Source organism: Felis catus, chromosome A2, assembly GCF_018350175.1.
Source record: "Felis catus isolate Fca126 chromosome A2, F.catus_Fca126_mat1.0, whole genome shotgun sequence".
In the NCBI taxonomy this organism is placed as follows: domain Eukaryota; kingdom Metazoa; phylum Chordata; class Mammalia; order Carnivora; family Felidae; genus Felis; species Felis catus.
The window spans coordinates 57,558,697-57,583,758 of NC_058369.1; the positions used below are offsets into that span (position 1 = coordinate 57,558,697).

The following is a 25,062-nucleotide window of genomic DNA, read 5'->3' on the forward strand; positions in this document are numbered from 1 at the left end:
TGAAACACGACGCGTCAAAACTCCTGGAAAACAACAAAGCAGTGGCGAGGGGGAAATTTATAGCTGTAAACGCTCACAGTAAACATCAAGACAGATCTTAAATCAACACCATAGACGTGCAACTTAAGAAACTAGAAAAAGCCAAAGGTAGCAAAGGGAAGGACATAATAAAGATTAGAGCGGAGATAAATGAAACAGAGGCTAGAAAAACGAAAGAGATAATCAATGGACCCAAGAGCTGGTCCTTTGAAAACACCAAACTGCTAGCCGGATTGCCGGTGGAGGCAGAGAAGACTCAATGACTGCATTGCCACTGACTCCTTACAGACGTAGAAAGGGTTAGAGTGCTATCAACAAGTGTATTCCAGCTAATTGGAGAATCCAGATACAATGGACCAATTTCTAGACCTAGAAAACCTACCAAGACTAAATCACAAAGAAAGAGAAAATCGGAAGAGATTCGTACATAACTAGGGAGGAGCCTGAGGCTGTAATCGAAGATCACTTGACCAAAAAAAGCCCCGGATCTGACAGCCTCACTGGTGAATTCTACCAAACATTGGAAGAATTGACACCAATCTTCTCAAACTCTTCCAAAAAATTCAGGAGAAAGAACACTTCCCAACTAATTCTATCAGGCCGGCATTGATTTGATGCACCCTAAATATCTCTGGGCCACCTTCCAGACAGTCACCAGAGGAGTTTTCTAAAATATCCAGCCAGATGAGTTATTTTCTCAGTGACAAAAGAGACCTTTCTCTTGTCTGTGGAAAGAGAGGACCAGCAGTGTCTCCAGAATCAGGCTGAACATCTATGGACCTCTTCTGAGAGCCTCCGTCCACAACGGATGGGCCACACCGCAGACTGGACACAGCTGAAGCGGGGCAGGGGGTGGGGTGGGGAGGGGAAAATTCACGGAGGTAACCTGGGCTTCAATTGGTCTGTCAGCTGCTTTGACTGCTTTGGGCATCTTTGAATACAACAAGCCATGTCCTCGTTGGACACTGGGAAAGGACAATCTATCTGCACATCCAGCCCTATGGGCTGGAGTCTCCCAAACGAGGCCATCGTTTGTTTTGGCAACTCTGCTCCACCACAACATTCATCAGACTCCTGAGAAAGACGACCGATGAAGGGATCCATAAATGGTAAGACCATCTCGCACTTAGCTGTGTTTGGTAAAAGGGAGATATTAGGAAACTGGGCCTTTAAGGTTTTGCTTGCACCCTGTTTGTGGAATGGTACGTGTGTCTATGTATGTTGTAAATGTGAGATAGTTTCTCTACCTCCGGGTGGTGGTTGTGAAAATTAATTTGTAAAAGTGCTCTACTTAGCTGGTTTGAAGGCAAGTGCTTGTAAGAACTGGGTGTTCTAGGGGCGCCTGGGTGGCTCGCTCGGTTAAGCGTCTGACTTCAGCCCAGGTCATGATCTTGTGGTCTGTGGGTTCGAGCCCCACGTAGGGCTCTGTGCTGAGGGCTCAGAGACTGGAGCCTGCTTGAGATTCTGTGTCTCCCTCTCTCTCTAATCCTCCCCCATTCACGCTCTGTCTCTGTCTGTCTCTCTCTCTCTCTCAAAAGTAAATAAACATTAAAAAAATTAAAAGAAAAAAAAGAACTGGGCGTTCTAAAACTCAGAAAGATAGAAACTAACCCCAGGTGTCTTTCAAGTTCAAGTGATCTTGGAAGATATTTGGTTCGAAAGCTAATGTAACGATGTTTGTTTAGTTAAAATGGACATAAGTCTTTAGAATTGCCAACATTAAATGTGATAGTTTCACTCTGCTTGTGTTTACTGTAAGTCAAACCAGCTGTTGGCGTTGTGACTGTCACAAAATGTGATGGAAAAGAGAAAGACGTTAGAGCCCTGTCCAATGGCTTCTGAAGCTTTACGGGCAAGCGAAGGACAGACAGACAGATGTAAATAATTTTAACAAATGTAATTAAGGCTACTTGACCAAATAAGGGAAAAAATTCTGTATTTAGTGAAAGTGAGACTGGTTATTCAAAGAGGGAAAACTTGGGGTACCTGGGTGGCTCAGTCTGTTGAGCATCCCGCTCCTGACCTCTGCGCAAGTCATAATCCCAGAGTTGTGGGATTGAGCCCCGTGTCAGGCTCCAAGTGGAGCCTGCTTGAGATTCTCTCTGTGTGTGTCTCTCTGTGTCTCTCTCTCCCCCCCTCCCCCGCTTGTGCTCTCTCTCTCTCTCAAACAAAATTTAAAAAAAAAACAAAGAGGGGAAAACGTAGGACAAAATCTGAAGGAATGCGAAAGGGAAAATTGCAGAAGGTTTGCGAGAAGGGAATCTTTCGAAAGAAATGCTATGCATGGTCGGGGCCGAGATTCTGGAGTTTCGCATGTAAGAAACAAGTTTATGAGGGCAGCGATCGACCCCCGGGGAAGAGAAGGGGGAGGCAGAGAACGATGTCAGGCAGAAGTTGAGCAGTGACACTTCAACGGAAGCCTTAGCCGACTCTCTGAGCCGTCCCGAAAGTTGGACTGCCCTTCGGAAGCATCCAAACTTAGGTGGAAGGGGCTGGCTCTTCGTAAGCGTCTTTGGATGTGACCACCTGGGCAGCGGGCAATGCCCTTGGCAAGGCCGCTGCCTACAGTCACGGCGATCCCTGATGATGTCTGAGCGTCGAAGGCTGTAGGCAGCATTGCTATGGCTGGGAGACCTGGGTTCCTGCCGGACATTCTGGTCAGCGCATCCCAACACCCGCCACAAGAACTCAGACCCATGCAGTGCCCTGGATGTCCTTGTCCAAATAAGTATGTATCAACGTGGGAGGTGACACGGAGGAAGAAAGAAGGGACTGCATATCTTTTTAAAAATTCATCTTGTTGCAACGAATGAGTTTTAATATCAAAGTACAGCGGTATAAGACTGGAATTTGGGTTTTCTCGCTGTTCATGTGACAGAGGCTTCTTAGATGATGGGTCTAAATTATCAACAGAGGTTTTTCTTTATCTTTAAGCTGCCTAGAAAAACAAAGTTTCTATGTCTTGTCTCTGTTAGGTCTTTGCTTCCTTAAGAAAGTTGAATCTGCTCAGTGTTAAGAGAGCTAAGGTTTGCTCACAGCTCCATTTACCTTGCTGTCTGCATTTACCTTGAGAATCTCTTCTTGCCATCCCGGCTAAATAAGTATCCTGTTTTGTAGTGATCTGTAATCCTATTTAGGCACGTGTTTTGAAACCTTCTGGTATTTCACCAACTTCCAAAAACCCAGCTTGTGAATGGAAGTCTTTTTGACGAATTAGGCTTATTCCCTGGTGTGTCAAATGACATGGGAGGCATCATCAAATAAGCGATGAGGAACCTTCTTAGGCTTTGTTGTATGGGTGATTGCTCTAAGTGTCCTAGAGATTTTATAAGATTCCTAAGGGTTTGATATGTCCTGGTATAGCGTCATCGCTTGTAATACTAACTACTGAAGTAGCGTGTGTCACAGAATCTCCTTGCCAGCTGCACTGCATTGACAAATACAGCTCTCTGATCCCTTCAGGATCATAAAGCTAAGCTTAGTAAGAAGTCCCAGAACTAATGGGGAAACTGCTTTCAAACAGACCCTTGTGTAAACATTGCTGGTCCTCTAATGTTTGCTCTTCTAAATTTAAGTCTGCCTATGACATTTGGCAGACGTTGGGTAAATAATTTCTTCATACACAGATAGGAAACATTTATCCCTTTCTCCCTACGTGGTATCACCAGAATTCAAAACTCTCAGGGAGTATTCTCGTATTTTCACGGCAGTGTATTTATTTGCAGAAGTTCGATACGAATCCGTTCTCCTTGCAACAGGACGCCACTGGAAACATTGGTCATGTTGCCAAGGCTTTGACTGGAATGTCATAGTTGAGGGAGATATGCCTAGACTCAGCTACAATCAGAGAGCTTTAAGGAGCTAATTACGGTTGACTTTGCCGAGCCAATGAAGCCCCTTGGAAAACTGGCCTCGTACCTTGCTTACAAAGTTTCCAGCAGCCCTACCAGGTGAATAAGGAAGGTCGTCACTTCCTGGCAGGTGCAGGAACCTCAGGGTATTTGGGGGATCTCGAGAAGAGAGGGAGCCACCCACACCTATAGGTATGGCAGGCAAAGGCTGATGGCCAGTATTTGGCTTGGCTTCTTTAGCCTGACAAGGCTGTTAAAAGTTCAATCTGACATTCCTTACGAAAAGTTCCAGCGAAGCAGATTGAAAAACCCAACACCTATATGACCAATCACCGTTGTGATGGCGCTTGTGTAAACAGGCCCAGCTTCAACTGGACAATTTCACAAACAAACGTGTCCTAATCTGGCTCTCTTTGGTGGAGATGAGGGTGGTTTCAGAGAGAGAGATTGTTCCAGTAACACACCTGTGAAAATGTAAGATCATGGTTCTGATGAGCCGTCTGGGAGGCTTCGTTGGTTGTCTATACACCTGGGCTGGGTCCTGACTTCTTCTGGTTTCCTTGAATATCTGACCCTGACTCTCCAAACTAAGGTTTCCAGTTTTCTCCCACCGTGTGGACTGGAAGCCCTGAGAACGAACACTGCTTTTCCCTGAAGCCCCGCAAACCGAAGCCAGGCCAGCCGAGGTACACGTGAGAGAAAAGTGGCCCGGTGACCTAAGGGCCACTCAGAAAGATCACCAGAGACACACGGAGAGCTGAACAAGCTGATCGCAGCCATCCCGACTGGACAAGCTGCCATCGGAGCATCCAGACGTGGACGTGTTCACGGATGGGGACCGTGTCACGGGTCAAAGACAAGGAAGAGCTGGGTGCAGTGGTGACCCATCAGCTACCGTCCGCTGCGGAAGACGCCACAAAGTGGACCGACTGCCCAAGGGAACCATGCTGGCAGCCCGTCAAAGACTCCAAGACCCTCTGGAAGAGCTCTCGTGCCAAAGATAGACTTAACTACATATCAACCCCAACGTCCCTTGGAGGACCAAAGAGGAGTTAAGTAAGGAGTGGGGGTTTGGACACCGTGCTGGCCTTGACACCGGCTGGAAATAGAAGGAATCCTTACCCTAGAGCATCTGATGAAAGAAATAATTAGCCACATTCCTCGAAGCACCCGTTATGGGAAAGATGCCCCTCTCCAGTGGATCCAGAAGTATACTGCGGGCTCCGATTTCAGCGAAATGCTACAAAAGGCAACGCTTGTGCTAAAAACAATCCTAAGACTGGGTGCCCACAAGTTCTCAAGGGTATACAACTGAGACGCCCCAAACCTGGGGAAGACCGGCACGCAGCCTTTCCCAGAATGCAAAGAACAATGGGAAATTCTCGGGGTTTGCTTGTATCTGCAGACACCTTTATCAACGGGGTTGAGGTTCCTCCCTGCTGTTCAGAGAAGGCCTCGGGAGTGGTCAAAATGCTTTGAAGCGAGATCATTTCTAGGTTTGGACTGCCGCTAATAATTCAGAGTGACAATGGAGTGACAACCACAGCGTCCAAGGCCTTGGGCATTCAGTGGAAATCACACGCTTCCTGGAGACACCGAGAGAGTGGAAAAAGGGAAAAAAATGAACTTTGGCAAAGCTCTGCCAAGAAACCCACTTCACTTGGGAACAACCCGTGCCATCTGCCCTGCTTTGGGAAAGAGTGGTCCCTAGAAGAGGGCTTGGTTTAAGCCCCTGTGGAATGTTATATGCAAGACTTTCTATGTTCTTTTCGTGACCTAGGAGGTGCTGGCGGGGCTCCCACCAGCGATTTGGATACTATCAGGTACATCCAGGGCCTGAGTTTGCTTCCGGCAGGCTGATGTACCTCACAGATGTGTCTTCACGCTGCCTGAATCCCTTGGTGACATCCAAAGGTGTCACTAAAGATGTCACTAAAGACCTGAAGAGCGGGAGCCCAGAGGACCAGCTCCAGCCTCACTGGACAGGTCAGACCCTGCGAGGTGCCGTTGACCCCCCACTCCCCGGAGACTACAGGGAATTGAGCCGTGGATTCACACTTGAATGACAAGAATCCACAGGTTCCCTACACCTGTCAGCAGGGAGGAGGTCGAAAGGGACCCGGCTCAGACCAGTGAGCCTCTGCCGGACCTGAACCTCCGACGTGGGGGAACTGGTCCAAGGGAATCAAGCCACGAGGACAACATGCTGCCTGTTGTTCTCTAGTACCCCTAAAGCCCTAGACACAACATGGTACAGGAACTATTGACCAAAGTACAAAAATCCCGGTAATGCAGGCCATTCCTTTCCACCCCAAAGTTTCCCCTTGTCTAACCCCAGTCTCCACCCCACCTCAGCAGGAAGTAACGGCCGCGGCCGGGTCGTGGTCCCAATACCCACAAGAATGAGGACGGATCAAAAGACCCTGGGGACTGAAAAGGGTAACCAAAGGGCTAGCAGCCGCAACTCTGTACCCTGACCTTTTTCCTTCGCCACTAAGTACCCCTGACTCTCCTCCTCTAGGGAGGTGGATGTGAGGCTCGCCCTCCTGCCTCTGGAATAAACTCTTGCTTTGCTTTATACCCCGTGTCTCAGTGATGGTCTTTATGCGCATCAGGCAGATGAACTTGGGTCCACGACATACGGCAGGCACTCAGTAAAGACCGCTGAACCCACGTGGACTCTGACGCTTGGAGAGTTCAGTGTCTGGTCCGTGGTGACACAGGGTAGGACGAGGAGAAGGGTTTGATTTCAGAACTGTAGTGCCTCTACTCCCATCCACAGTGCTAAGAAGTTTCTGCTCTCCTCCCAAGGCCACCTGCTCAGCCCTCGGCACGCACAGCACCTCCGTGGCCCCGGCCCCTGTCCCTGCTTTGGAGCCAGCTCCCCATTCCGACCTGGAGGTGACAGACAGCTCAGCCCTGTTGACCCAGCTCCACCAACATCCCAGCCTCATCTGCCAACTTTGGCAATTTTCATACCACCTCGCACACAAAATAAATCGCACGCTCCCATTTTGGGTTTGGGGGGAGAAAAGGCCCAGTCAGTTAATTACAAAGGCTGCCTCGCCTTGGCACGGGGTGGTGGGAGACGTTCACAGGAAAACGGATTAATTTGGACTCATTGCTTTCCCTTCCACGTCCTCGTTCCAATGAAGACAACACTTGTAACCAAGCCCACCTTCTCCAGAAGCAGCCCCCACACTCCCCAAACAAGCAGTCCTCAGGTTTCACTGGCTGGCTGCTCAGGGTCCCGAGAAGCTTGCTGGGACCTTTGGAAAATGCCAGTCAGGGTTTTAGGATTCTTCTGCCAACGGTGGGGGGTTGGGGGGTGGGGGGATCTACGGGAACTGCTTGGTTCGGTGTTTCTGAGCTCACACTGGTGAGCTGGGCACAGCCGAATACTGGACGCTGGCCTGCTTGGACAGAGGCTGGGTGTCCAGGCTGCCTGCTGGAATCACGCGGGAAGGGGGCAAAATTCAGAGTCTCGGGCCCCGCCCCCCGACCCTACCGAGTCAGACACGTCAAGGACAGGGCCTGGAAATCTGTACCTTCCACAGGCACCAAGGACAGGACCTGGAAAGGCTTTGGGTGGGAAGTCTCAGATCTGCATTTGAAAGCTGTGTTGTCTAGGGAAGCTGTTCAGCATTTCTCTACCCCAGTCTCCCAGAGCTCAAACACTGGGGCGCACCATAACCCTCTTGAACGGGTGGGGTTGGTTGTACAGGTGCGGTGAGGCCCCGACCCATGGCGGACACTCATTACGTGGTACTGATTCCTATCAGTGAACATGACTGAGTTCGTTTCAAGGGGTTGATGAGAAGCAAAAGGTGATGCTTTGGTGCTGCGGAAAGTCCTTGTGCCTTAACTACAGCATCAGCACTGGCCCCGGGCCCCCCACGCAGCTAATCATTCCTTCAGACTCCAAACTCTGCATCACTCTTCTTGTCCCACCTCCCCCCGCCACCCCCACCCCGAACCCCCTGAAACCAGTAAATCATTATCATTAGAAGGTTCAAAGTTGGGAGCCTGCACAGGCTCCTTCGGAATGGAGTGAAAACCAGACACACACCCCCCGGGAACAAGGGAGCCAAGTCCTAGGTCTGCAACATGGTCAAAACCGAGTCGTTTCCTTTGTGGAAAATGAATACATCTGAGTTTGCACCTGTCTCGCCCGGGGGAAAAGTAGCACGCGCGCCATCGCAAACGGGCGTCTCCCGGCAAAACCCGTTCCCTGCTGCTCGGGGAGGCTCAGACTGCCAGAAAGGCTGCAGCCTTCAAAACCTGTTTCATGCGGTTTGTCCATTTTTGGGCTGTTTCAGCTGTCCCATTCTGTTGGAAGCCTGGTTTTGCACATCAAATGGGTTCTGTTTCTCCAGCAAATTTCAAGGAACGCCAGGGGATCCTGGAACTGGATCCCACATTACAAGCAGATGCTCCCTTCACACCTGAATCTCCTCCCCATGACCCCAGAAAGTGTGGGTCACCCCTCTGCTTTCTGATTACAAAAACGGGGAGGGGGTTGGAGCTCTTTCTAGAGATGAGAAAATGACACGTGTTTCTCTTGATGTCAACATTGCCGTGGCCAATGAACTTGCAGTGCAGGGGTAACACTCGGAATGTCTAACCAGATGGGCCCTTTAGCACCTGTTGTGGCCAGAGGGCTGTGGCAATGGAGGAAAGGCTGGGAGAGCCGTCCTAGCTGGCCAGCAGCCTTGCAACGGCCTCCCACTCTGTCCAGGCTGTTGCAAGCACCGATTCAGAACATGTACCCAGATGATGGAGCTGGAATTTGCGGGAAGCTAACTTCCTGTCAGTGTGCAATGTCTCAGGCAGCGATGAGCCCCCATCCCTGGGAAGGTGCCAGCAGGAGCTGATCCTCCAGCAGGGACGTAACAGGAATGCTGAACTACACGGTGCCCTCTGCCTCTTCCATGTGGTACAGCTCTCACGACCACGTGCCGGGAGTGAGAATCCCACTTCATGGACTCACAGACCCTTCTCCCTTCTGGAGTGCATTTCCACAGAAATGCCGTGCACAGACCTGCGGCACCTCCCTGCATCGTCCCCGTGGTCCTGGGTGGCTACCATCCACGCCAGGCCTGGCACACGCTGCCTCGCTGCGGGGACTGGGCCACGCCTCACTCAGTCCGTGACATAACTGGCCGCTTCTGAGAAGGCGCTGTACCGAGTCACAAGGGTTAGCAAACTAGTTCAAGGTAATTTATGACCCTGGGATGCTCGGGTTTCTAAATACAACAGACCACTACAAACTGCAAAAGCTTCAAGCTCTCTCCCCACGGGAGACGGCCCGGCCCAGCCCGGGGCAATGGTGCTGACGCCAGGTGGGCAGGACGAGCTGGCACACTCGCAGGCCTGGCTGGCTTAACTCACTATGAGCCCCAGGGAGGCACTCCTGGAGGCCTCGTGAAGACCGCTCCCCCCCCCCCCCGCCGCCATTCTTCCCTCCCTTGTCTCTGGTATGCATGAGAAGGTGATGAAGGTTTTTCTCCTGCGCTGGGATGGCACCGAAACCACAGTGCATTCGGGGTTGCTACCTCCTAGTTGGCTTCTCTTTTTTAATGCTAATAATATTGATTTTGGGTACAGTGTATCTCAGGCAAGGGAAACTCCAGTAAACGAAAGCTGACTATAGCCAAACGTGGCTGATGTTTCTTTTTCCCTCGGGGTTGGCAGGTCCTGCCTGCCTTTCCATCTGCCCAGTGCTGGCCTTGAACACCCGGAGTGGCTTCTCTGCACGCTCTCCTGTGGGCTGCCTTCCTGCCTTGGTGCCTGCGCCCAGAGCTTGAGACCCATTTCTGTCTGCAAGAGGACTGTGGTCTCTGCCCTTGCTCCGCTGAGCTCTGGCTGCCGCCTGCATCCAGCATGCGTTCCAGCAACCCCCGTCCCGGCTCCAGGACGAGCTCATCTGGGGCCTGCTACCAGGTACAGTGACCCTCCCCTTCCCTTGCAGACATCAACTGTGAGTCAGCCCTGAACGCAGGTCCCCAGTATACCCATACCTTGCCAGCCTCATCCTCAGTGCACACTCCCAGCTAGGAGTAGGGATTCGGGGTGAGTGAGACACAGCCCCGTCCTCAGGCCTTGGCCTTTCTGACTCAGGAGGCTGACACACACGTGCACCAATGAGGGACACAAGTACACTGTCTTCTGTGACGGGGGCAGGGCGGTGAGCCTGGGAGAGCCCAGAAGAAGCCTGGAGGGCTTCCTGGAAGAGGTGGTGCCAAAGGTGTGTGATGTTCCATATGATCTCCACAGTCCTTGGGTGTAAGCATCCCAGAGAAAGACACCTCCATGGGGACTGTTGAGTCTATCGCTACTGGCTAGGTGGCATTTGGTGACAAAGGAACAAATGGTCCGAGCTTCCTCTGCCTAGTCCTGGATTGTTGGGGGTCTGGTTTCTTCAGGGCGACAGAGACACAGCCATGGCTGACTGTTCTGGGGCCCTGGCTCCTGCCTTGCTCCTCTCTCCAGAACACGGGACACTGCGGTTGACCCCTAAACAGCTCTGTTCCTCCACCCCCCTGTCTCCGTACCCTTTGCACTATGATGGGGCAGCTCTTCCCATCAGGGGTGGGGTCTAGATCCCCCCGCTTTGAATCTGCGCTGGCTCCGTGACTTGCTCTGGCCGACAGAATGTGGTGGAAATGATGCCGTGCCATTTTCAGGCGTAGGCCTCAAAGAGCCTCGTGGCCTTGCGTGCCCACCCTCTCGGGACCCTGGCACCACCATGTGCAGAAGCCCAGACGGCCTCCTGGAAGAATGGGACACGTGTAGCCTACTCACCACCGCCCCTAGTCGCCCCGGCCAACAGCCAGCCGGCAATCAGCCGACCCCTGCCATTGACCACACATGCTTGAGGGAGCCCGGAAGACCTGCCCGAGCAGCTAGCTGCCCAGCTAAGTCAACAGTTGGTGCAAGCCGCTACATTTCGGGGTGGTTATTCCGCAGCAGAAACTAACTGATCCCGGCATCCCAGCATTCTGGGCAGGATGCACAGGCTGCAGGATCTATAGGCAGAGGCCTGGCTGCAGACAGATGGACTGGTGGCCTCGGGAACGTCACCTGGCCCTCATGTTTGCTGTCACCTGGGTTCTGCTCTACAGCTAGGATCTGCAGTCAGCACAGTTACGACCAAGGTCTAGTTGGCCCGGGAGCGGCTGCGCCTAAGCCATCTGGCCTCCTCTGCGGTTTCCTGGACCTACCCAGGGCCTTCCAGCCGCTTTCCGTGACACTCCAGGTGAAAGCCAAATGCCTCACCATCCCACACGATGCTCCCTACTCCCACCCTGCTCCCAGCTTTGCGCCTCTCACTGCACTCCAGACACACCTGCCTCCAACCCATAAGACCCAACCTGACCTCCGGGCCTTTGCATGTGCAGCTCTCCTGACTAGCATGCTCTTCCCGGATACCCGCACGGCTCCCCCCCATTTCCTTCAGGCTCTGACCCAGTAGGTTTGTTAAACAAACCGGAGATCACAGATCTTTCTTACAAATGGCCTGCGTCACTCCCTGCACACTCCTCCCGCTTTATTTCTTTTCAGAGCAATTAGCATGACTGGGTGCAAAAGTGTCCACATTGTGAGACATCCAGTGGGAGCCAGGAAGGTCAGGAAGGGGGAGTGGGATGCTGAGAAAGACGTCGGCGTTGGGACCTTCATAGCATACAGCCACTGGCTGGGAGCCGATGTGTCCTGAAGCAGCCTGGCACCCCCCACTGCCAGACAAACCAGCAGAGACACCGTTGGCAGTGCTTCAGCCACATGTAGGAGCCGGTATCGCACTCGGCAGCACAAGCCCAGATTTATGGCCATGGCATAACTGCTTACAAGTGTCATGCAGGTGACACATGTTTGTCAAAAACACCTCGTCTTGAGGTGGCCACAGAGAGCAGTTCCTGGAACACAAGGGGCTTTGCAAAGCAAGGCGTCCCTGGGGCTCCTGCCTTCTGAAACCCCTTAATCGAGGGCCCAGCATTTAGGGCCCTTCTCAGAGTTTCTAGAGCCTACAAAAGAGAGAAGTCTCTAACTGGAGCTGGGACTCCCTGGCCGCAAACAGGAGCAACACCGGCTGGCCTGGCTCAGCCTCAGAAGCCGGGGAGGGCACCCTCCAGGGCCTCCAGGAGACCCAGGGCAGGCCCAGACCCACCATGGATCCAGGGTTCAGGGACAAAGCTCTTCTGCACTCCGTGAGGGGCCCCATGGCAGACCCATCCCCGGGTCCTGGGCCAGTCACCAGGAGGGAGAGCTAGGGCCTGGTCGGGGTCCAGGGAACCATGCAGTCTCGTGGTAAAGAGCGTGGAATCTGGAGCCTCATAACGGCTCTGAGCCTCAGCTTCCGCATCTGTAAGATGAGTGTAAAAACAGTGTCTCTACACAGGGTGGCGAGGACCCCACGGAGTGCTCAGACCGGGCCCCGGCACATCACAAATGCTGCAGAAGTGAGTTGTCATCCACATCATCAGAGGCCATGACTCTGCATCACTCAGAGCAAGGGTGGAGCCTTCCCGGCAAGGATTCGACTCTGTTCCAGGTTTGAGGGAGCTGGGGTACTGCTCCCAGGGCTCTCCCTCCCCTTACCGGGCAAGGAGCCGGTGGGGAGTGAGAGGCAGGAGTTAAACCTCAGCTGCTTCATCATCAAAACGACAGCAGGAGGGATGAGGCAGGGGTGAGAAGCAGAGGTGGCAGGAGGTTTTCAGGCCCCCAGGGACAATGTGCCCAAATGGCTTTCACACCAGCTCTGGGGAGCCCATAGGATGGAAACGGAAAGGCAGGCTGTCATGTCCGATCCCTCCACTGACAGCCCCAGGGTCCTGGGTCCCAACCCACCAGCCCTACTGTGCACAGCCAGACACCAAGAGGAAGGAACACAGAACCCGCCTTCAGAGAATTGGAGACAGACTCCACGTTGGGGTCACCCAACACGGTCGTTGTGTGGCCATTACAAACTCAACCCTCCTCTGTGCTCCTGTTTCCTCATCCTCACAAAAACATCCATGGATGGGGCGCCTGGGTGACTCCGACGGTTAAGCGTCTGACTCTTGCTGTCAGCCCAGGTCACGATCTCACAGTCAGGGGACCGAGCCCCACATCGGGCTCTGCACCGACAGCATGGAGCCTGCTTAGGATTTTCTCTGTCTCTGCCCCTTCCCCACTCTCTCTCTCTCTCCTTCTCAAAAAATGATAAAGAAAGAAACATAGAAAAAAAATCCATACATGGCTACACAGGGCCTCCTGGGGCACCTGCACGTACCAGGGATCGCAATGGTAGAAAGAGGGAGAGGGGAGAACACGCGGACAGCAGGCATGAATGACTGCAGGTGTGCTACAAATGATCAGAGATCTGAAGAGCTCAGTACTTAGGAGTTTTAAAAAGGCTTCTTGACATGTGACTGGAGAAAGGCGGCCCAGTTAGTAAACGGTGCTGGGACATCGGAACCCATTCCAGACACATTAAAAATCTATATTTGAAAGAGAGAAGTTGAAGAGGGGGATATTGTGGGGGAATATCTTTGCAAACTTGGCGTTGGGAACAATTTCTTTACCAAGGTGTTAAAAGCTCAGTAAGCATAAAAAAAAAATCGATAGGTTTGACTGCAGTAAAATGTAAATTTCCTTTCACCAAATGACGGGTGAAAAGACAAATCACTAAAAGTATATGTACAACTAGGAAAGGATCAGTATCCAGAATACATAAAGAAGTCCTACAAATCCACAGGAAGAAGAGAGGCAATGAGCAAAAAGACCACAGCAGGCATGTCGTAGAGGAGGAAACGGAGTGCACAGATGAACACGGGAAAAGCTGCCCGATGTCACGAGGATGCAGGGAAGTGCAAGGTAAGGTCCCCGTGAGAGATTTCACATCCATCAGGCTCACAGCGAGGAAGACATGTGACATCTGACAGCACCGAGGGTCTGAGAGGATGGAGATCAGCTGGCACCCGCGGTTGATGAGTGTGAAACCTGGTCTGGCCACACTGAAAACCGCTTTGGCCTTTTCTTGTTAGGTTGACCAGTCCCATGCCTTAGCACCCTGCAAATCCACTCCCAGGAGTCACACAAGGCACACCCAAGAAGAGTTCGTCGCAGCACTGTTAGCAAGAGGAGGGGGAGAGAGGAAATGACCCAGATACTCCCTGACAGAGCAATGCAAAAAGAAATTGTAGCACGGTCACACAATTTCTTTCCACACTGGTGACAGCAAACTCCAGCTACACAGCAGCACAGCTCAAGCTCAGAGAGAGGGAAATGTTGAGTACAAAAATGCAAATTTTTGAGATCTACGTACAGAGAGCAAGTTTTTAGAGCTTGAGAACGAAGAAGCAATCTAATGTTTAGGCTTATTCAGTCGGCCTGTGAGCAAGAGAATGGCAAACAAACAAACACCAAATTGCAGAGAGGGGTGACCTCCAGGCCAGGAGAAGATGGAAGTGACTGGGAATGTTCTAGTTCTGGAGTTGAGCTGTGGGCCCACGGATGTTCATTGTCCCACCATCCTTCATAATGCACGAAACACACGAAGTATTAAAACAGAACAGAGGCAAAGGGGAAAAACAAGAAGAGAAACATGGTGTGGGTCCAGACACATCCAGTATGATTTCCTTGTCACACACATAGTTGACTGTTTTCACGTGGTGTCACGGGGGGTCCCAAGAGTTCCGTCGAGAGGCCAGAGCGGGAAGTGAAAGGACAGGCAATTGGACGAGGGCATTCTTCCCTCTGGGCCTCAGTTTCTCCATATGCAAAATGAGGGGGTGTACCAGGAGTGCCAAATGGCTGGCGTGCATAACCCAGGCCTCCCCTTCCTCACCCGCTGCGGACACTACTCATGGATTGCAGCACTGTTTCACATGGAGCACAGACACGCAGCGTTGGGCTCCGCAGCTGGGCCCTGCAGGCTGCCGGGGATGCCAGTCTGAGAGGGCACACTAAGTGATACCTACGTGCTGATCTGGAGAGACCCAGATCCCTCCAGCTGTGGCCTGGAAGGTTCTGAAGCCTCACCAGCAGGCACTAGCTAGTCTGAGAGGCAGGGGCCCTAGGGAGGAGCCGACTGGCTTTGGAACTGACCCTAGCCGGACCCTGGCAGCGTGCAGCCTCAGCGTCTACACTGCCCACGCCTGTGGCCTCCGGTCCGCCGCGGGAGGGCCCCTGGCCCCCCCATCATCTGACCAGAGCCCGTGCTCCCATCCGTCGGGTGGGCAGGCTCATGTCTACGCTCTGCGGGTGAGCTCTGCTGGACCTGAAAACGGCAAGATGGGCGGAGGGCCAGGCAGGAGCTCAGCTTCACCCTCTAGCCCAGAGAGCCGTGGAAGCGGCCCTGTTGTGCCAGATTCAACCAGCTCTCTGAGGCAGGAGGATGGCGTTCCTTTCACCACCGCCTAGGCCTGCCTGGGCCTGCAGGCCTTTGCTCCTCTGCTCCCCTCCCTACCTGCCCCCCCCGCCCCTGCCTGTCCCCTCTTCCTCCCCTTATGGTCCCAGCTCACAAGACTCCTCCTTGGTAGTGCTATTCCATCTACCTCCCACCCCCCACCCCCCCAGTGAGTGCTGAAGTCCCTTCCTCTAGACAAGCACCACACAGAGGTCAGCTTTCCTGAGGAGAGCTTGTGTGCTGGGTCTGGTCCAGTTTCTGTGGGTGTCTGTCCCCTCCAGTATGGGGAGCCCAGCAGGGTCCACCTCACACCCGCATGAAGATAATACCATCAAACAGCCACAATTCCTTGGAATCAATGGGCTTCTCCGAGAACTGTCCACCTACTGCCTCAGCCGCACAGCCAGTGAGGTTGGCAGTCGGGGAATGGTACCTCCCTCCCTATTCCAACAGCGAGAAACTCAAGGGCCACAGAGGGGGGTGACTTTTCCAGCATCACTGCCCACCCTCCTACCTTCTGGGAGGCCGAGAAGCTTTTCTGTCATGTCCCATCAGGGCCCTCAAACCCCAGGAAACACCTCACTTTCCCAGAGCAGGGGCCGGCTGAGTGACCACAGCCCCTAATCATGGAGCATCTGGTTTCATCCTGGTCCCTGCGGATTCTTTTAACAACAAGATCACGCGGAGAGACATCATACCCAGGGACGTGATGCTTCGGCGATTCGTCTCTCTTTCATTTTGTTCACCTGACACACGTTTTAAATGACTACTGGGCTGTGTACACAGGAAGCCTTGATTCACTAGAAAGAGCCGTGGCGGGTTTTCTTAGAAGAAGACAAAGTCAGGAATTTAAGGCATCCAGACGTGTCCAATGAGCAGAGTGGAGACAAAGATGTCTCTCCCGCTGCTGTGTCCGGGAACACAGCTGCCCACACACGCCCACCACACCCTCGGATCAGAGCCTGCCACTGATATCCACGGTGTGAAAGGGCTTGGAACCCACTGTCATCATTATCACCATCCCTCGACCCCAGGAAGCCAACACCATGAGCTTGCAAAGGCACTCCAACAGGAACGCTCACTTGTGTTCCCAGGAATACACACAGACGCCAGATATTTACTTCTGGTTCCAACTTCTCCTGGGTTCATCCTCTTTCAAGTCCTGGAAACTCTGGGCACCACTTCTTGCCCTACAATCCCTCCGTCAGATCCCCCCATCGCCCACTCTCCCAGGAAGCTCCCCCGACCTGGACACCTCCAAATCCTCCTCAAAGCCATCTCTGACTCCCCCTCTTCCTGGCCTTCTCGCTGGCCTCTTTACACTAATTTCCTGCTAGAACGATCATAATGGGTTCAAATGCTGCCGCTTGCACACCTATCTCCCCCGTCACGGGGCAGGTTGTGGGAGCAGGGCGCAGGGCTGATGTACCCCCTTACCTCCAGCCCCTCTGCATGGGCCCGGGCACATCGGTGGGGGGTGGAGTAGGGCCTCAAAGAAGCATGATCTAAATCCCTGGGCTCTGTTTTCCTCCAACTTAGAGTGTAGTGAAAGAGCTCTAATGACAAAGAAGGTAAATTCTAGGTATTCTGAACAGAGACCAGGCAATCCTTTCCTGAGTACTTCACAGCGAAGCCAAGACCTCACTGGTGAGTAACTGTCAACTGCCCAACAGTGGGAGTGAAGAACTTTCCCAGGAGAGAGAGAGTCACAGACAAATGTTGTAAGGAGGGAGGGAGCAACCTGTGTAAGGACCGAAAGGCCAGTGGTGCCTCAGCAAAGCAATGGGGCGATGGGCAAGAGTTCATGGATTATGCGTATCGGTTAGGTTAGGATGGGTTACGCTGCGTAACACACAATCCTCTAAATCTCTGTGGCCTACAATAAAGTTTCTTTATGTCTCAGACTACATGCACATGTGGCTCTCCTTCGTCTCCTCTCCCCTCTGGACTCAGGTTGACAGAGCAGTCTGTCTCTATCTGGAATATTGCCATTGTCGTGGAAAAAGGAAAAGAAAAGTGGTAAATTACTCACCCTGGTTCTTCACGCGTGTGCTCACATCTGTTTTCACTGTTCAGCAGCCCCTCTGCCATGCCTGAGGACAACATGGGCCGTGCTGTATAATCTTCCAAAGGAGCAGGGCACTTTGATACAGGGCACCGAATGTGGGGGAGTGGTAATCCAGTTCCACACCGTGCTTATGAGTTTGACGTCTTTCCTAGGATCAGTGAAATCTGTTGAATAAACTGTTCATTTCTAAAAATCCCTCTGGCTGTAGTGAGAGACACAGATTGGAAGTGGGCAAGGGTGGGATTCGGGAGAAAATTCAGGAGGCTGCCTCAGTTTCCCGGGCAAAAAAAAAAGGAAAGTACTTTACACTAGGGTCATGGCAGTGGAAATGGAGAGAAGCCAAGAGATTGAAAAGATGGAAGGGTCTAGTGATGTACAAAGAGGAGCAGAGGTGAGTGAATGTGTGACCCCAGAATGGCGAAAAGATACAGCAGGCTTGGCTTCTCATGTCTTAAACAGTTGCTGGCTCCCATCTTTGGGGAGGACCAGCTACTCTACTCTCTGCTTGTCCTTGGGCTGTCTATGTTCTCCTAAGAAATCTCCCTTCTTGCTTGAAAAAAAAAGGCTGAGCTCAATAAAGATGGGAAGACACAGATGGGGTGAGCAGCCGAGTGAGGTGACCAATGAGTGACACAGTGACCAGGGGAATTAATTCATGTCTCCAAGTGTTCAAAGGGTGAAGAGAAACTAGACTCAACCGGAAGAAAAAGAAAGTCCTCCCACTGGGCATGCCTCAAAAGGATCCCTCGCCTCCCTAGTGACACATCAGGCATCTTTCTTCTTCCACGGGGCTACGACCAATTTCGGCTATAACAGAGAAAGGGGAGTGGGTGAGAGAAGAAGAAGGGAGGGACAGGGAGGCAGAGGAAGGATGGGCTCCATGGACACATAGCAACCTCTATCGGATCCTCTCCTCTCCTCCATGTGGCCTCCCTCCCTATGCTTCCTTTTAGAGTTCCAGACTTGACTTTCAGTGGTGGGAGGGCTTGGGATTCACAAACACCTCAAAAGAGAATTTCTGTAGCAGCAGCATTAGGCCACCTGACAGGAACTTAGAGCCTTGGGGTCCACACAGGCACAGAAAGCCGCGGGGTCTCCTCTGCCCTGGGTGTTCTCATTAGCCAAGAAGTGGAAGGTTCAGACACAGAACTATGTGGTTGTGGACTCAGTTCAGCGCACCCACGGGGACAGCAACCACGATGCTCCTAGTGGCAGCAGAGGGAGTGTTGTGGTCACTGTCCATGGTGCTTACAGGCTGACTCAGCTGGAGGGGCTTGTTCTAAGACCCAGCCACACAGGATGTCAGAGCTGAGAGGGCTCTAGGATTTCAACTTTCCCAGTGCCTCATTTTGCAGATAAGAAAGCACATGTCCAGAGAGGGGAAAGACTTCCCTCAGGGCCACACAGTGGGTGGCACCGAGGGACTGGAAGCTAGCCTCTAGAAGCTTGCTCAGACAAAACTCATTTCCTTGGAAGGCTCCTGGGATTTGCCCCCAGAAACCCAGAATAATTAGACCCTGAAAAAACTCACGGGAGCACATAGTAGGTACTCAGTGGACACTGGTTGACTGAATAAACGATTATACCGGGACGCAAAAAAACAAATCTTGAAGCTGGGCGTGGGCCCCGGATCCTGAATTCAAACAGGAAGTCGTGGTCCTTTTTGGTACGGGTGAAATGGTACGGAAGAAAGCAGTGGGGGAAGGGAAGAAGTGCTGCCACGAAGACAGTGGGAGGCGGGAAGAGGATAAGAGCAGGTGCAACCCAGGATATTAAGCACAGAGGAGGCAGCAACTGGACACTAACCTCTGTTCTCTCAGGTTCACTCCCACACAGGAAAACAGGTTGAACAGCTCGGGAGTCTCCTTAGGGAGGGTGGTCACACGACCTCAATCTGGCCATCCTCCCTGGCCACAGTGATTGGCTCAGCACTGGGTATGTGCCAGTTAGGTCCCAGTGGGTCCTGACCTTAGGGCTGGAATCATAGGGAATGAGGGGTTCTTTTTCTGTTGGGAGGCTGAAGGTGACTGTTGGGGGCCATCTTGCTTTCCTAACAGAAAAGCCCAGCTGAGAATGACACCAGCACAGAGGAAAGTAAGCAAGGCCAAGAGGTCGGGAAAGATGATTGCTACTGATGTCATCAAGCACCCAGCTACGGCCTTGCCTAAAACTGTCTGCCCTTAGCCTTCTTAGGACGTAAATCATTCTCTCCTGCCTCGTTTGATTGCTTGTTTAGGCCGCTTTGGTTTTTCTGTCACTCAGTGGCTATCAAACAACAACAACAACAACAACAACAATAACAACAACAACTCCAATTGCTCCTTGAAGTTGTCTAAATGGAGCATCCTGGAATTGTGACAGTATGGATTTAGGCTAGGTTCAAGGGGGACTTTGAGATAACAGTGCAAAACTCCACAGTCTAACCTGGAGATCCAAATGGATTCAAACCGTATCTGTTGGCGGCCTGCCATAGGCTGGGCCAGTCACATTACCCAAACTAATCCTCATAGGACCGACCCTGTTAAGGTAGCAACTGATGACCCCATTTTAGAGGACGTGGCGGAGGCTCAGAGAAAGGAGGTGACAGGGCTATAGCTTGGAAGTGTGGAGCCCAGATTGCACACCTGCATTCTGCTGTGTGCAGCCTGAGAAGCCTCATGGTATGGCCTCTCCGTGTGTCAGGGCACCTGGCCCCACGCCTGGCATTCTGTGGGTGCCTGAGACTTGGTAACTGTCATGTGCCTGTTACAAGACTCAAAAAAGCAATGTGCACTGAAGGCAGGCAGGGACCTTCTTTCCCCAGCACTAACACACCTTCCCAGTTCCCCGAAGACTAGAATCCCTCTCTTTCCCTTGCTTTCCTTGGCAGAGTCCTGCTCCTGTGACAACAGGGCAGTCCCCCATTCACAGCCGGCATTGGGAGCTGCTACAAGGGAGGCCAAGAGCCTTCACCCCTCCATCATGCCTGGGACATCTCTTTCCTTGGAGCCTTGGGGAACCTGACGCCCGACTTGCACACCCAAGGTCTTTTCCAGAACATGCCAAGAGTCTCACTCGGTTTGGAATGGGATGTATCCATCACTGCACTTTCCATGTCTCACTCGTGCACTCCTTTCTGTGCACTGTGGCCTCCCGTGCCTGCCACAGGAGAGGCCAAGCTGACAAGAAATCAACAGCTTAGCACTTGAAGGGACACACGAGGCAAGAGCTGACAGCTGGAAAGCTCTATTTAGGAAAGACCTCACGCTTTACACTGAAGAGGCTGTCGAAGCCCTTGGGGTCCAGAAGCAGTGCTTGGGCCAAAGTGAACTGGAAAGCTCCATGATGGCTGGAGGCTCTGGCCATGATGGGGGAGGAGAGGGTGTGGTGAGGTCCCTGGGGTGACCCAAAGGCCCACTGTGTGCAGGCTCAGGTTGGCCAGAGAGGAAAAGGCAGAGGCTTGTCCCAGAGGTGTTCACAGACCAAACATGAATGCGCCAACCAGACAGACAGAGCACTGTAGCTCATGGGTGTAGAGTACAGGGACAGGGGCAGAGATCCAAGTCTGCTGGGGAACTAGTTAAGAACAGAGACATTTTAACCGACACTAGAAGGCTGTATCAGTTGGATGTGTTTGGCTGAAGTGACAGAAAACCCTACCAAGAATGGCTTAAACTATGAAGGCATCTAACATTGAATGTTTAATGACGATGTGAGAGATGGGAGGTCCAGAGGTGGTCTGGTGGCTCACAATGTCATCAGTGACCCAGGTGCCTCCTGCCTCTCCGTTCTACCGTTAACAAAATATTGGTGTCACTGGTTCACGGTTGCCGTGTGGCTGCCTCCACTCCGTCACATCTGCACAGTTAGCACTCAAGTCGGAAGCAAGGGGGCACCTTCTTGAACGCTGCCCACCTCTTCTCAGGAAGGAGAATCTCTCATGGAAGCCCCCAAAGACTTCCTCTAATACCTCATTGGCCAGAACTGGGTCCCGAGCCCCTTCCTCAGCCAGTCACCAGTTGCAGGAAAAGTGGTTGCCGTGACTGGCTTGGACCAACCCTGATTCCTCCAAGTGGAGCATCCACAGGAAGAAGGCAGGGCGGGCTGGACAAAGGTTACTATGTGAGCATCTGACACCATCCAGCTCTAAGGGACAAGTGGATAAGGGAGCTGAGGGCTCAAAGCACAGGGGGTGGAGAGCAGAAGGAATGGCACAGAGGTGCAGAGGTGTGGGGACAGCTTGGGTGCTCGGGATTACTGCTGGTTCATTACCGTGGGAACACAGCACAGCTGGGAAAGGTGGGCAGGCCCTCATTTTCCAGTTTAGGCCTGGAGTGGGGCAGGCCTTAGGCTATGGGGAGCTCCTAGGAGACGCTGAGCATGAGAGTGAGTGCGGGAGCAGAGGGGAAATTGCAGTTTTGTACGGACACTTTAGGAACGGAGTAGAGCCATTCTGTGACAGCCAATAATGTCGCTAATAAAACTCTGGTGGCCTCTATTCAAACGGATGATTATAATTGACAAGAGAGAGCAAACATGACCTTAACTCGTGCATCTGGTAGTGGCAGCTACCTGTTTCTGGATATTAGAACGCACACCCTCAGCCTGGTCCTTTAGACAGCTACTGTGTCACATCCGCGACCCTGTGGCCCTCACCGGTCCCACCTGCCCTCAGCCTGGCTTCCAGCCGGAGGCCCCAGGGGGCCTGAAATGACTCAGTGCCTGGTGTTGTCATGTACACAGGATGCCCCCAGCTCGAGGGTGGGGCTGACTGTGTCCCACTCTCCAGAAAAGACAGCAGAGGCTGGAAGTGAGTGGGGGCTTGCTGTGAGGTGTGGGGTAGGGTGTGACCCCAGAGCCTCTGCCTTTCCCCATCCACCATACTATGTATGACTTTAGGACTTCAGGAAGTTTGCTTATTGGCTAAACAAACCCAAGGGCCTCAGAACTCCTGCTCACTCCAGCGCTCCACCAGGGGGGTGCAGAGGATGGGAAGGGAAAGGACATGGGGAGGGGAGGGAGGAGGGCTCTGCTCTGTGCCATGCTCACCCATGCAGAGGGGCACACATGTGACCCCATAAACGTGTCATCCATCCGTTATGCCCTGGGGCCCTCTGAGCCGAGTGTGAAGAATGCCCTGCTCTTGCAGGGACCACACGGTCCAGGGGGTGCCCAGGTGGGCAGGTGCACCGCGGGGGAGGCCCTCACGGTCCAGCCCGTGTCTGAGAGGGCAGCAGCCCTAATGAAGGCCCTCTGTTCCAGGAAATCACATCCTGGGATGGACAGGTGCCCAGGTTGCTAGGTCAGCCAATTCTGGCCTTAAAGGGCAAGCTGGTATCATCCAGGGGGCTGATTTTTTTAAATTAAATGGCACATTGAGAACCCACTAGTCAAGCCCCAATCCTGCTCTCTTGTAGCCCTCAGCCTCAGCTTTGATTTCTTCTGGGGCCACAGCTTCTGAGCTTCAAGTTGAGTCCCCTTATGCACATCAATTCTGTTCCCTTCCTGCGTTGACTTTAGTGTTAAGAGGCCACCCCAATAAACTCCCCCTCGCACACAGGCCAGCAGGCCTCTTATCATGCAGTTCTGTAAAACGTTGAGCGGAGGGTTTAGAATCACAAGGCTGGGAGGGGTCTGTCTGACCAAGCAGGGCGGGTGGGCGGGCGCCGAGGATTCACCCAGAAAACCTCAGCCAGCAAAGTGTCAGGCCGGCAGGAGAGCTGCCGCCAGGGATTGAGTGGGTTTAGAGGAAATCGATTAAGTGGATTCATCCAGCTGCCTCCGGGACGGCAGGCCCCGGAGGGGGGCTGTATGTGTGAAAGATGGAGTGTCCCAGCCGCCTGGACCCGCCCCTTCTCCAAACCAGGTGGCGAGACGTGGCTTTGAAATAGGAACACTGGCATTCAAAGCTGGCTCCATCGCTTAGTCATCAAAAGGAAAACGAGCCTCAGTTTTCTTATCTGTAAACTGGGACTCTTGAAAGCCCTCCCTCTTAGGGTGGGGGGGGGATTAAGCGAGGTAACACCGGGTTAGCTCGGGAGCTGGTTGGGGCTGAGTGTGCTCCCAGACACGCTATCATTGCTGTCGTGATCCCTGTCTTCCAGGGCAGGGTCAGAATGCTTTCTCCATAAAGCATTTTACTCCGCCTTTGTGTCTGCCACAACTCCTCAGCTCTGCTGTTCTGGTGCAAAACAAACCTTAGCCACAGGTAGGCCACACTCTCCAGCTCTGCTTTCTGGGTGACAGGGGTTCAGGCACCTGGGACCCGCCATGTGTCACAGTCACATTTTCAGCGGTGGGCAGGGCTGTTTTCCCAACAAGTTGCACTTGGCCTTGGATCGCTAACCCTGTTCTAGGAGGCTGGCTGGGCATGAGTCCCCTGGAGTCCCCTAAAGTCCCCGGGCAGAGGCTCATGTGCCCTGGAATCCATACCTCCCGGCCCCCAAGCAGTGGGGCAATTAGTAAATCGTGCCCCTGGGGGCCTTGCAGCTAAGACCCAAGTGAGTGGCGCTCTGTCCCTTATTCAAACGACCAGGAAACCCAGTCGTGGGAGACGGGGGATTCACCCCGGTCACACAAACTCAGTTCAGACTTCCTGGGACAATGTGACCTGCTCTTCATCACTGTCAGTGACAAGGGAAAGGCCTCAGGTAGGAGGGGTGTGCGGGCAGGAGGACCTGTTGGGTCACACTAGCCTCGCCTGTCAAGGAGCAGCTCTGGGTGACACATGGCCCACGTGTGTCACCTTTCAGCTCGTAAGAGAAGGTCCCTTTGGGAGCACTGGCTTCTGTCCTTCGATGGAGAGCCGACTGCGTGCCAAGCACAGCAACCCTACGAGTCAGGTTGGGAAAGCCGGGCACAGAGAGGCCAGGGCAGTTTCCAGGTCACACAGCAGGTAGGGGCAGAGCTGGGGTCTGATGCAGACCTGATGCCCAGGCCCACCCTCTCTACTTCCCCAGGAGCCATCATGACACATGCCAGTGTCCCTCGGAGAGGTACCAGCTATCAGCCCTGGGAGCCATCCCTGCCCAACAACCAGGCAGTCATAAAAGGGAGGAAGGACAGGGACGTCTCCTGGGTGCCAGGCTGGGTTTGAATCCTGGCTCTGTCTCCGGGTTAGTCACCAAGTCCTCCTGTCCCCATAGTGCTGAAATCAGCAACTACTTTTTAAAAAAATTTTCCTAATTAACGTTTTTTATTTAGTTTTGAGAGAGAGAGACACAGAGCGTGAGCGAGGGAAGGGCCAGAGAGAGAGGGAGACACGGAATCCGAAGCCAGCTCCAGGCAGTGAGGCGGCTCTGCCAGTGAGGCAGAGACCTAGCAGCCTGCAGGCCACCGCACCCTGCCCAGGAGGCTGATTTTGGGGTGGTTGTGGTGGTGAAGGGGTGCCCCTGCATGTCCACAAGGAGGCCACCAGGTGGGGGCACAGGGGCTGTGCATATCCTGAATCTGGACCCTGTCTCGGGGCTCCTGGCCCTCAGCTCATCTCTAGTCAAGCGACTTCAACCAAGGGCCAGGAACTAGGCCTCAGGGGCCAAATCCAGACTTTGAAAGAATTAATTTTCACATTCAACATTGGGAGAGTTCAGATGGAAACCCAGGTGTGGCGATTTTAGCTGTGGCTGTGTGATCTGACATGAGAAGATCTAGCTGGGGAGGAGCCAACATGGAGGGAGAGAGTGCAAGTTGTTTTTGCATCTTGCATCCATGAAATACAGCCAGATCAACTCCAAACC

At 53.0% G+C, this 25,062-nt stretch overlaps 3 long non-coding RNA genes across 4 annotated transcripts in view; 2 read left to right on the forward strand and 1 right to left on the reverse strand.

The window, feature by feature from the left end:
• Positions 1 to 20,591, reverse strand: part of LOC111558930 — a 47,712-nt gene extending 27,121 nt beyond the window's left edge. Inside the window, exons 1-2 of one of the 2 annotated variants that reach the window (XR_006593995.1) lie at positions 19,154 to 20,591; positions 17,312 to 17,495 (exon numbers count right to left, since the gene is read on the reverse strand). This is a non-coding gene — a long non-coding RNA (uncharacterized LOC111558930). The remainder of the gene's footprint in view (positions 1 to 17,311; positions 17,496 to 19,153) is intronic. The other variant, XR_006593994.1, reaches the window with a different exon arrangement.
• LOC123383789 lies at positions 906 to 6,468 on the forward strand. Its single transcript, XR_006593998.1, has 2 exons — positions 906 to 5,876; positions 6,246 to 6,468. It is a non-coding gene; the product is annotated as an uncharacterized LOC123383789 (long non-coding RNA).
• On the forward strand, positions 9,519 to 17,186 carry LOC123383795. The gene is made up of 2 exons (XR_006594006.1): positions 9,519 to 12,441; positions 13,627 to 17,186. It is a non-coding gene; the product is annotated as an uncharacterized LOC123383795 (long non-coding RNA).
• Positions 20,592 to 25,062: the final 4,471 nt, after the last annotated feature.